Here is a 13,603-nt window from a genome sequence, read left to right as displayed (position 1 = left end):
AAAAGGCAAGAAGTCACAGGGGCTTTATATGAACTAAGGGCTTTCCCCTCAGATTGTCTACCAGCGCCCCACTCTTATCTTGAGGGGAGGCCTCTTCTCCCTATTCCCTGTGTTGTCCCACAGGAGCATACAACATTCAAGGTGATCATTGCTAAAGTGTCAGTAAGTTCAAAATATAAACCTACAATTAAGCTTGCAGTGCATTGTCATTTGTGGCTCCAAGGCCCTGTTGGAGTTTCCTTCCCCCTCCCCAACCCCAAACTGTCCATCCAGGACAGACCAGTTTGGGGTCCAAGCGCCTTTCTGAGAGCTGGTCCCAAACCTGAGTCAGGGATAAAGCTCTAAAGACACTCCAGCCTTTGTTCTAAAGTCAAGTTCAAGCCCTTGAATGTAGGCCAAGGCCCCAGCTCTCATGGAGATGCTCCCAGCTGCCTCGGCTCACACCTCCCTTCCCCAGATGGGGATGGTCCTGCTAGTGGATCCTGCCAAAGGGCCTGGAACTGCCCCCTTTCCCTTGCGAATGGGGAACCTTTCAACTTGGTGATTGAGATATTCCATCCCCCACTGAAATCCTAGTCATTTAGGGGCTCCCAAATGGAGCTTAATTCTGTCACCCAGAAAGTCATCCAAACGTGTTCTCAAACCATACGCCCCCATGTGGCCAGTGGGGGTGTAGGTAGCATAGTGATGTGCTGCACGAACAAGCTCTCTCTGAACTCTCCGTGATTTAATGCGACAAGGCTCCTTTCTTCTTTCTTCCTTTACCATACGAATTCACATTACATGTTCGATGTGGGAAGTGGGGAGGGTGGCAGCCTCTGGTCCATTTAGTCACGCAGGGACCCAGGCTGACAGAAGCTCCACCATGTGGTAGCTGCCCCATCTGGAACCTGTGGCCTCCTTCAGCCACTGGGGCAAAGAAGAGAAAATGGTAGAGGCACACACTGGCTCCTAAATGCATTGGCCCAGCAGTGACACACATCACTTTTGTTCACAGCCCACTGGCCAGAACTTCTCATATGGCCTCAACTACCTGTGAAGGATCTGAGGAAGTGTGGGGACATTCTGTGTGGGGGAGGGCATGGAGGAAACGTGCCCAGACATTCAGTGAGCAGTAAAGTTATCTGTAGCAGGGGTTTTATGGGGTGCTCTCAGAGCAAGGGTTTCAGAATTGCCAAGGCCATGACTTCCTGTTCATTCTCTCCTCCGGGGGAGGCCCAGGGTTTGTGGGAGGGACTGATGGGAAAAGCTTTGAGGAAGAGTCCCCGCGAATGAATAAGCCCCATGGCCGGCCCAGGCCCTCTACCATCAGGCTCCAGATTTGACTCAGCCTCACCCCTCTTATCCCCATTGGACACCTGCCATACCAACATAAAATGAGGTTTTTAGGAGGAGAAGCAGGATTGAGAGTGAGAATGAGTTCAGCTTTGGAGGGAGAAAATCCAAGAGGCAGCGTCTAGAAGCCACTCTGTCTTAGTCTGTTCAGGCTACTATAACAAAATACCAGAGACTGAGTAGCTTATAAACAACAGTAGTTTAATTCTTACAGTCTGGAGACTGGAAATCCAAGATCAAGGTGCTGGAAGATTCAGCATCTGGTGAGGGCCTGCTTCCTGGTTCATAGATCCCATCTTCTCGCTGTGAGCTCACATGGCACAAGGGGTGACAGGGTTCTCCAGTGTCTCTTTTATAAGGGCACTAATCCCGTTCATGAGGGCTGCACCCTCATGACCTAATCACCTCCCCAAAGCTGCACCTCCAAATACCATCACATTGGAGATCAGGTTTCAACATATGAATTTTGGGGGGACACAAACATTCAGTCCATGGCATGCTGGATTGAAGTTGTTGCCTTTCTTCCACACTTTCATTCCTTTAGCAAATGTCGCTGCTATGGGCCAGGTAATGTATTGATTATGACTGTAGACTCTGACTCCAGAAGACCTGGGATTGAAGCTGGGCTCAGTCCCTTATTAGCTACCAGTGAATTACTTCTCTCTGCCTTTGTTTTCTCCTCTTTAAAAAGGGGATAGCATCTGTCTCTCTTAGGGTGGTTATGAGGATTAAATGAGTTAATATTTGTAAAGCACCCAAAACAGCACTGGGCACATGATAAGGACTCTATAAATGCTCGATATCATCATCATCATCATCATTATCCAGTACCAGATAATCTTCTAGATATTGGGGGAGTAGATGCCAAGGTCCCTGCTCTCACATATGATGGGAGAAATGGAAAATAAACAGAAATAATTAAATCAAGATGGTACTTTCAAATAGTGATGGTACTAAAATAATAAACCAGGCACATAAAAAAATCACTCATCATCATTAGTCATTAGGGAAGTGCAAATTAAAACCCCAGTGAGATACCACTGAGTATCTCTTACAATGACTTTTGCAAAATTGACAACAGTAAGTGCTGGTGAGGATACAGAGCAACTGAAACTCTTATATGTTGCTGGTGGGAATGCAAAATGGTACAGCCACTTTGGAAAACTGTCTGGCAGTTCCTTATAAAGTTAAAAATATGCTTACCATATAACCCAGCAATCCTGCTGCTAGGTATTTACCCAAGAGAAATATAAACTTATGTTCATGCAAAAACCTGTATGCAAATATTTATAGTGGCTTTATTCATAATCACCAAAAACTGGAAAAAAAAATCCCAATGTCCTTCAGCTGGTGAATGGATAAACAATCAAATACTACTCAGCAATTAAAAAAAAAAGAATGAAATTCTGGTACAAGAAACAACACAGGTAAATCTCAAATGCATTATTTGATAAATGAACAAAGCTAGACTCAAAAGGCTACATATAGATGATTCCATTTGTATGACATTCTGGAAAAGACAAAACTATAGAGGCAGAAAACAGTTCAGTGGTTGTGAGAGGTAGGGAGTGGGGGAAGTTGACTACAAAGGGACAGCTCATGGAGGTTTTTGGATCTGGGGGTTAATAGAATTGTTCTGTATCTTAATTGCAATAGTGGTTACACGCAGTATGCAGCTATCAAAGCTTAGAACTGTGCACTAAAAAGGGTAAAGTTTGATCCAGTTTTATTGAGAAATAATTGACATACATCACTGTATATATTTAAGGCACACAGCATGATGGCTTGATTTACATATATCGTGAAATGATTACCACCTAATATCCATCATCTCATATAGGTACAATAGAAAGAAAAGGAGGAAGAAAAGAGATAAAGTGTTTTCTCCTTGTAATAAGAACTCTTAGGATCTACTCTCTTAGTAACTTTCCTATATAACAGACAGTGGTGTTAACTATAGTCATCATGTTGTATGTACTCTATGTCCCTAGAACTTATTTATCTTGTAACTGGAAGTTTTGATCACCTTCCTCCAATTCCTCCTCCCCCAACCCTCTGCCTCTGGTAACCATAAGTCTGATCTCCTTTCCTATGAGTTTGTTTTTTTATTTTTATTTTTTTAGATTCCACATACAGTATTTGTCTGACTTATTTCACTTAGCATAATGCCTTCAAGGTCCATCCATGTTGTCAGAAATGGTAGGATTTCCTTATTTTTTATGGCTGAATAATATTTTGTTACATAGATATATATCTCACATCTTCTTTATCCATTCATCCATTGATGGACACTTTGATTGTTTCCGTATCTTGGCTATTGTGAATAATGCTTCAGTGAACACAGGAGTGCATATATCTTTTTGAGTTAGTGTTTTCATTTCCTCTGGATATATACCCAGAAGTGGAATTGCTGAATCATATGGTAGTTCTATTTTTAATTTTTTGAGGACCCTCCATACTGTTCTCCATAGTGGCTGCACCAATTTACATTCCCACCAACAGTACACAAGGCTTCTCTTTTCTTCACATCCTCACTAGTATTTGTTATCTGAAAAGGGTAAATTTTGCTGCAAGTAAATTATACCTCAATTAACCTGACTGGCAATAAAGCTCACTGTGGGATTGTTGAGACAGGGAAAACCAAATGAGAAATCAGTCAATCAGGGTAGTGTGACACGGGTAAGGAGGGGCTCCTGCACATGGTGGTCAGGGAAGGCTTTCTGAGGAGGTGTCCTGAGCTGAACCCGGACGAGGAGGGGCCAGGCCTGTGTGGATCTGGAGGGAAGCAGAGAGAACTGCGGGGCGGCCCTTGTGGCTGGAGCTGAGGGAGGAGAGGGGAGGGTGGGAGACAGGTCAGGGTCCTCCACTCTCCTCTGGGCATGATGGGAGCTACTGGGGGGCATAGATAGAGGGTGATTGAAACACTGGTGTGAGTGAGATGGCCCAGGGAGGAGAAGGGAGGGGAGGATGGAAACAGCAGCTTGTGACCATGTGTAAGGAGGAGTGATGAAGGGGTGCGATGAAAATGAGGAGAGTGTGTGTCAGGAGCCTCCTACGGGAGGGAGTGGCCAGCCAGCCAGAGACCCAGCAGGCTGGGGCAGGAGGACTGGCACGGGCAGGTGGGGGTCCTTGCTGAGGGTATTGTGGGCAATGGTGGGACAGAAGCCAGACATCCTGGGTTGAGGGTGCTGAGGGTGAGGACATGTGAGTGAAGCTTCCAGGAGGCAGGGGACAGACTTCGCGGGTAGCAAAGGGAACCTCAGAGAGAACGAGGTAGAGCTGCCTCTGGTGTGTGTGTGTGTGTGGTGTGTGTGTGTGTGTGTGTGTGTGTGTGTGTACGTGTGTGTGTGTGTTTTGAACAAGACTCGCTGAGATGGGCCTGACCTATTGAAGACAGTGTGAGATGGTGAGAAGGGAGGGGTTCGAACAGGCCCTTGGACACCAGGCCTGGGAGGGCAGTCCAGGGGGCTGGGAGACGGTAGGGAGACCACTGCCACAAGGCCCATCCCTGAGGTGGGAGGCAGTGCTGAGCCCGCTGGGCTAGAGGGTCAGGATCTGCCTTGGGGGACCCATGCCGAGGCGGGCCCAGCCCGGGTAGCAGAGGCCCCATCTTTGTCCACACTAACCTTCCTGCTCTTCCCACAGTGCATGCTGGGACCGAGACGGACAGGCTGCTTCTCCTCCTGCCACTCCTCGGGCCCCCAGAGGATCATCTGTTTGCCTCCTGGTGCCGTCTAACCCAGGTAGGGGGAGATCAAGGGGGGCTCTCCCTGCCTTATGTTCCTGCACTGGGTGGGAGGGCTCTAAGTGTAAGGACCCCCGCCCCGGCTGAATGGGCCAGTGTCAGGGCAATGGGCAGGGGCACAGCGTGGGGTTTGAAGTCCCCAGTCACTGCAGGGCCTCCTGGGGAGGAGTTCCCAGACCTCCAAGAAGTGGGCCACTCCAGCAGCAAGCCATCCTCACCAGGCCGCCTCCCTGGGACACTGAGAGGCCCCCCGTTTGGCTCTCACATGTTCGCTGTCTGCAGTTTGTTAAGGAGCCTTCGCGGTACACACCCGCCAATTTCTTTGGCAGTGGGAGGTTTTGCATCTGAGGTTTCTCACCCGTTGCTGTCACTGGCTTTTCCCTGCCAGAGTCGCTGTACTCACAACCCTGATGTTTGTGATTCTGTGAGTGGTGGCTCTTACTCCAAAAGGTCCCTGCTCTCTACAGGACACCCTCAGAGCAGAGGTGCTCTTTCCGGCACCAAGAACAGCCCTGCTCACTTTTAATCCCCTCGATCGTTGGGTCTGAGAGAGGACATTTCTCTGCTGCTCCTGGGAGCCCCAGGTGGCGGGAGGCTTTCTGCTTGGGGCCAGGTTCCCCAAGGGCTGGGATGTGGTGGGAGCTAGGCTTGCCAGGAAAAATATAAGGTGTCCAGTTAAATCTGAACTTCAGAAAGACAACAAATCATTTTCTTAGCATAAGTATGTCCCCAATATTGCATGGGACATACAATTCTATTTATTAAATCTGGCAACCCTAGTGGGAGCTGAAACCCCAGGCTCCCTCTTCCTCCATTCAGTCCTCTGTGCTGGGCTCACCTTGGTCCCCCCGGATCAGCTGCATCCGGCGCCTGTGGAGGGTGCCCTGGAGCCAAGGGCGGCCGAGTCTACTCAGGCCACAATCAATGGTATTTGCTAATCTCCCAGGTCCTGCAGGCTGTCCCTGGGGCAGAGACCAGGGGCTCCTGCTGGACGCTGGGACAGCAGTCCTGGCTGTTAAGAGTGCTCTTTGGGTCCTTCTCTTCCCCTCTGGCTCTCTGACAGCAGAATTCCGGCCGAGGCGGTCACTGGGCGGGGTTGGTCAGGCCTTTGGGCCCGTGATCAGAGCTGTGAGAGGATCTAGGAATAGAAAACGGTCTCGTGAGCTTGGAACCCAGCATGCTGAGGGTGTTGGGGTGGAGGTGGTGGGGTATCAGGGATGAGGCAGGGCCAGATCATGAGGGCTTAGAATGTCCTATTTCTGCATCCTTCAACATTTGGGGAGACAAAGGAAGTGTCTTCTCCTTAGGCGGAGTCATTTTTCCAACTGTTCAGGTAACATGTTCTCTATGTGTTTATCTATCTATCTATCATCTATCTATCTATCTATCTATCTATCTATCTATCTATCGACAGTGTAGAAGTATTTAAAGCATGCAATTCAACCCCTTCCCATAATCTCTTCCTCGCCAGGGCTAACCACTGCTAACTAGTTCCACATATCATATCCTTTCAGTCTTTTTTCTGTGTCCTTATAAACATATTTTAAAAGGAAAAACATGAGATCACACTAGATATACTGCCCCGTCACTTGATTTTTCACTTAATATATGGTGTAAATCATTCTAACCTTCTTCTCTATCCTTTTACGCCCATTGTATGGATGGTCTTTAAATCATTTTATCAATTATTAATCCCGTTGGTGGCCATTTCGATTGTTTCCTGTGTTTGGCTATTTAAAAACCTCACTTAGAGAACCTCCCAGTTCGTACCTCTGTGTGCACTTGTGTTATGGGTCCTTTGGGAATGTTTCTGGAAGTAGACTGTCTGGGTCAGAGGTTACGCACATTTCAAGGTTTGATCCATAGGCCAGATCGACCTGCAGAAACTTGTGCCCACTTATCGTGTACAAGAGGCCTCCTCCCTTCACCCTTGCCAACCATGACATTATCAATCACTTAAATCCCCACCAATCTGATAGTTAAAACTGATTTCTTTTACATTTCTTTGATCACTAATGAAGTTGAGCATATCTGTGTACATTTTTTGGCCATTTCAGCTTATCTGTGAATTGCCTATGTATGTCACGCCCTCAGCTCAGTTTTCTATTCATCTGTCCCTTTATTCAGTAAAGCATTGATTGAGCACCTACTACGTGTTAGGTACTGTTTTGGTTAGGGACCTAACAGTGAACAAAATTGATCAAAAAAATCCCCTGCTGCTCCATGGAACGGGCTCTAGTGAAGGAGAGACAGCCAAGGGAAAATAAACAAGTGAAATACAGTGCGTGTAGTGTAAGTATTAGGTGCTAAGGAGAAAAAAATAAAGCAGGTGAGGGGATGGGAGGTGTTGGGTGACTTGAATATGGTAGTCAGGAAGGCCTTACTGGGAGGTGGCAGTAAAGAAAAGACCTGTAGGAAGCGAGAGAATGAGTCACACAAATGTCTGGGACCCCGAGTCAGGAGCAGGCCTGGCCTGTTCAGGGCTCAGTGAGAAGGCCAGTGTGGCTGGAACAGGGTGAGGGAGGGAGAGAGTGGGATGTGCGACCAGAGAGGGATCAAGAGCCAGATCACGCAAGGCCTTGTGGGCCACCCTAAAGCCTTGGCTTTTACTCAGAATGAAGCAGGGAAAGCAGGGAGACATGGAAGGTTCTGAATAGTGATATGACATGATGTGAATTTCATTTTAACTAGATCATTCCAGCTACTGTGAAGGGGGCCAGAATGGAAGCAGGGAGATCCGTCAGTAGACTGTTGCAATGATCCAGGGAAGAGATGGTGGGGGCTTGGCCCAGGGGGTCTTGATGGAGGTGGGGAGAAGTGGGCAGATTCTGGGTGCTTGTTAATGGTGGAGCCAATAGGATTTCCTGGCAGATTGGATGAGGTGGTGTGTGTGTGTCAGAGAGAGAGGGAGCCAAAGATTACTGTCTTAGTCATTTTAAGCTTCCATAACCAAATACCATAGGCTGGGTGGCTTAAACAACACACATATATTTCTCATACTTCTTTAGACTGGGCAGTCCAAGATCAAGGTGCTGGCAGACTCAGTTCTTGACGAGGACCCTCTGCTTGGCTAGCAGATGACTACCATCTCGCTATGTGCTTACGTGACTTCTTTCTGTGCACACGGAGAACCCAAGCTCTGGTGTCCCTTCCTCTTCTTACAAGGTCACTAATACCATCATGAGGGCCCCACCTTCATGACCTCATGTAGCCCAAATTACCTCCCAAAAGTCCCACCTCCAGATACCATCACATTGAGAGTTGGGCTTCAACATATGAATTTTGGGAGACACAAACATTCAGTCCATAACAATGACTCCAAAGGTTTTGGCCCAAGTAGGGAAAAGGATGGAGCTGCCATCAACAGAGACGGGGCAGAGAAGTGGGTTTGGTGTAAGGGAGGAGAAGAGCTCAGCTGTGGATAGGACTGGCTACATAATGTTTTGGGGCCAGAGCTAAATGAAAGTGGGTAGCCCTTTGTTTAAAAAATAATATTAATAATTTCAAAGTGGTGACAGTAGAGCATTAAATTAAGCCTGGGACCTTTCTGAGTGTAGGGCCCAGTATGACTGCCCAGGTGGCATACCTGTGAGCAGGCCTTGGCTGTGGACATGTAAAGTGTGAGATGCTAGTAGACATCTAAGTAGAGATGGATACGTGAGGATGGAGTTCAGGAGCTAGGTCTGAGCTGCAGATACAAATATGGGGTCATCAGCATAAAGATAGCATTTAAAGCTATGGGATTGGATAAGAGCATCAAGGGAGTTGAGTATAGGTAGAAAAGAGAAGAACTAGTCCTGGAGCCTCCTTTGGTCCGAAGTTAGGGAGTTGAGGAGGCACGGAAAAGGTGACTGAGAAGATGCAATGAATGAGGTGGAAGAGAGCCAGGTATGCTATCCTGGAAGCCAAGGGCAAGACATGTTTCAAGCATAAGGTGGAGTAAGATGCAGACTGAGCATTGATCATGCATTAGCAGTGGGGAGGTCACAGGGGACCTTGGTTCAGTGATGGTGGGAAGGTGTGTGCAATGCATCTTATTGACTTGCAAGAGCAAACTGATTTGTAAGAGGGTAAGAGATTTAACCCTTTTGCCTGTCATATGTTGCAAATTTTTTTTTCACAGTTTTGTGGGTTTTTTTTTGTCATTTAAATTTATGGAGTTTTTTTTTTTAACTCCTTAAAAGTTTTAAATTGTCCCGTGGTCAAGTCTGTCACTATTTTCCTTTAGAGTTTCTGGCCTTACCCACTGAAGAGTTTTGAAAAGTTCTCTTATGTTGTTTTCTAGTTTTTATGATATTTAAAAATATTTAAATACCTAGTTCATTCGGAATGTTTGAGGATAGGGATCTACATGGTTTTTCCCCAAATGACTAGCCAGTTGTTTGGGCACTGTTTATTGAGTGAGCTGTCCTTTCTCCCTGCTCTGAAGCTACACTTCTATCTTGTGCCAAATGTCCTCTTGCTCTCATGTCTGTCCAGGCCTTGCTGTTTGATTCCATTGATCTTTGCCTGGGGAAAGATTTAGGAAGTCCAGAGAATAGGTAGACTTGGAGATTGATTCGGGCTAGAGTGTGAGGAGGTGGGAGGAGTGGAAGGAAGAAACAAAGGGAAGTTAGGGATGATGGGAGCTCTACAGTGTTGAGGGCCTCCTATGTGCTGTCACAATTCCGCAAGGTTGGTATTCTATATACGCGTCTCCAGATGAGGAAACTGAGGTTCAGCGAGGTTTCATCACGTGTCCCGCGGCGTCAACTCTTAGCAGGTGGAGTCAGCCTGGGAGGCTGCTCTCTTGGCTCCCATGCCTGTGTTCTATCCATCCCAGTGACAGGGGAGGTGAGAGGGGTTGGGTTTCAGGAAGGCTGGACGGGCTCCAGACACAAAATACCACCCCACCCCCCGGCTCAGCATTCCCGCCTGCCATTTGGCTGGAACTTGAAGGTTTTCCCATTTCAAAGAGCAACCTGTTAAAACCAAAATACTCCTGGCAGGGAATCACACGTTAAGTTTACAGCTAACATCTTAATTATCAGTTAACACCTCTGCAGGGATTAACTGACAGCCAGTGGAGGACACTGAAGGGGGGCCTGTTGCACGTGTATCTGGGCTGGGGAAGGCCAGGAGAGGGGAGGGGTGAAAGCGGAGGGGACAGGTACCTGGCAATTCACAGCTTTTTCCTGGAAAAGAGGGAGGTGGAGCTGGATCCTTGTGGGAGGGGAAGGGGGAGAGGAGCAAGGGAGCCAGCTCTGCAGAGCTGTGGGGAGGGGAAGGGAGGGGGCATGGCAGCTTCTCCACGGAAGCCTGGGGCTGGGGCTCCTAGAGGACCTGGTGTCTACTAGACACGTGCTGTGTCCTGGACACAGAGGAGATTGTCATCTGCTCAGTCTTGGTCTCGAGAAAGTCAGGAAATCAGCCACCACGATCCACCTTGGGCACCAGCTGCCAACAGTCGCTCAGAGCTGGGCTCTGTCTCAGGCACCCAAACACTGGATCTGTCACCCAGGCCTGAGGAATTGGGGGAGGCGAGAGGCTGATGCCTCTGGAACCTCCTCTCTATCTTTGAGAGCCAGTCTGCTCTGCGGGTCAGGGCTCTGTGCGTGACCTCGGTCGCAGCTCTGTGTGTGAGGAGGGTCCAAGCTCACTGTGTGACTAAGGACGAAGCTCTGTGTTTGCCTAGCGTCAAGGCTCCTTGTGCAATGGGGGTTGGAGCTCCGTGTGTCAGGAAGGTCTGGGCTCCCTGTGTCACCAGAGTGGGGTTTGGTGTGTGACCAGAGTCTTGGCTCCCTGTGTGATCAGGGTCGGGGGTCCCGTGTGACTAGGGTCAGGGCTCAGCGTGTGACCAGTGCTGCAGCTCCTTGTGGGGGGGGTGCCGGGACTCGGCGTGAGCAGGCTTTGGGCTCAGTGTGTGAGGACCGGGGTCTGGGTGTGTGGGAAGAAGGTCAGGGCTCCTTGTGTGAACAGGATTGGCACTCAGTGTGTGACCAGCTCAAGGGTCAATGTATGAACAGGCTTAGGAGGGGCTTCCTCCCCCCTTTACTTCACTCTGAACAGCGGGGGAATGATCTGTGTCTTTGGGGGATATTTGTGTCCCCATGTAACTGGCTGTCCAGCTGCTTCATCACTGTGTTGGACTCTGACTTAGCCTTCCTGGGACTCCGGGGCTAGGAGCAGCTCCCTCATCTTCCCTATTCCTCCCTATCTTGTCTCTCCTCTCCGCTTTTCTCCCTTCCTCTCCCCTCCTCTCCTCTGCCAGCCAATGCTGGCCTTGTACCCAGTTGCTGGCAGACAGACCCGGAGACACCCAGATACGCTTCCAGCTCGAGGCTGGCCCGAGTCCTGTGTAACCTGCAGTCAGGCACACCTCCAGCTCTTCCCTCCTTCTCACCTGCACACCCTCCCTAAGGTGCTCAAGGGCTCAAGTGGGGAGGGAGCCTCATGGGAGGGGGGAGGGAGCCTCATGGGAGGGGCAGGTAGTGATGAAGTCGGACTTCCAGGCGGGGAGGAACTGAGCTTGATCCCTAGGAACAGGCTGAGAGAGGCTCCAGAAAGGGGACCTATGGGAGAAAAGGCTGGGGGTCTCTGGAGGTGCTGGAGGTGGGGCCTGTCAGTGAGTTGGGGGGCGGCTGGGAGGTGTGAGGGGTCAGATGGAGGAGGCCTCCGTGGCCACCTGAAGACCTCTTTAGCAGTTCAAACCTGCAGTAGGGATGCCTAGAGTGGAAAATAGACCCAATCTTTCACTCAGCAAATGGGCACCTAGTTGTCTAGACAACTAAGATGTTACAGCTAACATCTTAATTACCAGTTAACACCTCTGCAGGGGTTAACTGACAGCCAGTTGAGGACACTGAAGGGGGGCCTGTTCCATGTGTATCTGGGCTGGGGAAGGCCAGGAGAGGGGAGGGGTGACTAGTTCTAGACATCTGTGAACCAAACAAAAAGTAGTTTCCTGCCCTGCAGGACCTGCCAGTCTACAGGGAGGCCATGACTGAAGGAGGAGTAAAGGGCCTCACCCTGCCCACCTCCTCCCGTCCACCCAGTGGCCTTCAGGGCATCTCCACAAACACAGGGGCTCACGGGGCTAGTGCTAGAAACCTGCTGTCCTTGAGGGACCTGAAGGGGAAGCTGAAAGAGAGGATTCCCTTCTGCTGAGGGATGGTTCTGGGAGGGAGGATGGCCGAGACAAGAAGGTGAGAACGAGAGGAAGGGGAGAAAGGCCTCTGAGGAAAGGAGCCCCCTCCCTCTGCGGCTCCTACCAGAGCAGAGAAGGGGGATGGGCCCTCTCAGGCATCGTGGCCAACTGTCCCATTTGGCCCAGGACTGTCCCAGTTTTAACACTTCTCAGTCCTGGGACGGTTGGTCACCCTACCAGAAAGCCATTCTGCACTGGAGGCTCAGCCTCTGCCCCTGGCAACCCACAGCGTTCAGGCAAGCCGTGCGGGGCCTCTTAGGACCTGGATGTCTAGGTCATGGTGCCGGCTGTGCCTAGGAATTGTGGGAAGCAACTCTGGGCTCCCTGGGGGGCGGGGGTGCTGAGGAAGGAGCGAGGGGCAGGGGCCTCACCGCAGTGGCTGAGATGCCTTTAGGGACCCAGGGGATTGAGGCCAGATCCAGTAGGTGCACTTGATTCTGAGGCCTGGGGAATCTGGGGGGCCTTGAGGCAGGAAGCAGCGGCAGAGCTGTCCATGCTTTTGTGTCCACCTTCCTCTGCCCACCAGCTGCCCTGGTCATCCTGTACCGGGTTGGGAGGCCTGGCTTCTCTGTTCTGCCCCCGACTCTCCATGTGACCTTAGTTCAGTCAATCCTGAACCTGGGCCTCTGTGGCCTTACCTGAGACACGTCTGTAACTCTGGACCAGAGCTGTCTGAGGGAGGGACTCTGGACCAAAGCACAAAATGTGGCCTGGGTTAACATGCTGCTGTGGTCACTGTTGTGGCTCAAGTGCCTGCCCTTGGGGCACCAGCTCTGGGGACCACCGAGGAGCCTCAGGTAGGGCCGAATCCCCATTCTTATGGGGGAGACAGATGTATGAACTAGAGGTTGAAAATTGGAGGCCCCAGCCAGGGATGTGGCTTATGGATAGGTTTTGTTCCATTTTAAACAATTTGTTTTTTCTCACTGAGATATAATTCACGTACCATAAAACTTACCATTTTAAAGTGTACAATTCAGTCTTTTTTAGTGTATTCACAAGATTATGCAACCATCATCAGTATCTAATTCCAGAGCATTTTCCTCACCTCAAAAGGAAACCCTGTACTCATTAGCAGTTACTCCCCCTCTTTCCATCCCCCAGGCCCTGGCAACCACTCATCTCCTTTCTGTCTCTATGGATTTGCCGGTTCTGGACATTTCATATAAATAGACTCATACAAGAGGTGGCTTTCTGTGACGAGCTTCTTTCACATAACAATGTTTCCAAAGTTCATCCATGCTGTAGCATGTGTCAGTATTTCATTCCTTTTTATGGCCTGATAATATTCCACTCTCTGGATATTCCATATTTTGTGTATCCATTCGTTCACTTTT

At 49.5% G+C, this 13,603-nt stretch overlaps 1 protein-coding gene across 1 annotated transcript in view; it reads left to right on the top strand.

Annotated features, from left to right (window-relative positions):
• The window catches only part of LINGO1 (leucine rich repeat and Ig domain containing 1), an 80,848-nt gene that overhangs the window by 9,608 nt on the left and 57,637 nt on the right, over positions 1-13,603 (top strand). The window contains exon 2 of the mRNA XM_060005568.1: positions 4,981-5,078. The gene's annotated coding sequence lies outside the window, so the exon portion shown is untranslated. The remainder of the gene's footprint in view (positions 1-4,980; positions 5,079-13,603) is intronic.

The sequence above is a fragment of the Delphinus delphis genome, chromosome 2, assembly GCF_949987515.2.
Source record: "Delphinus delphis chromosome 2, mDelDel1.2, whole genome shotgun sequence".
Taxonomy (NCBI): Eukaryota; Metazoa; Chordata; class Mammalia; order Artiodactyla; family Delphinidae; genus Delphinus; species Delphinus delphis.
Note: the sequence above shows the minus strand (reverse complement) of the source record. Positions and strands in the feature narration are given on the sequence as shown.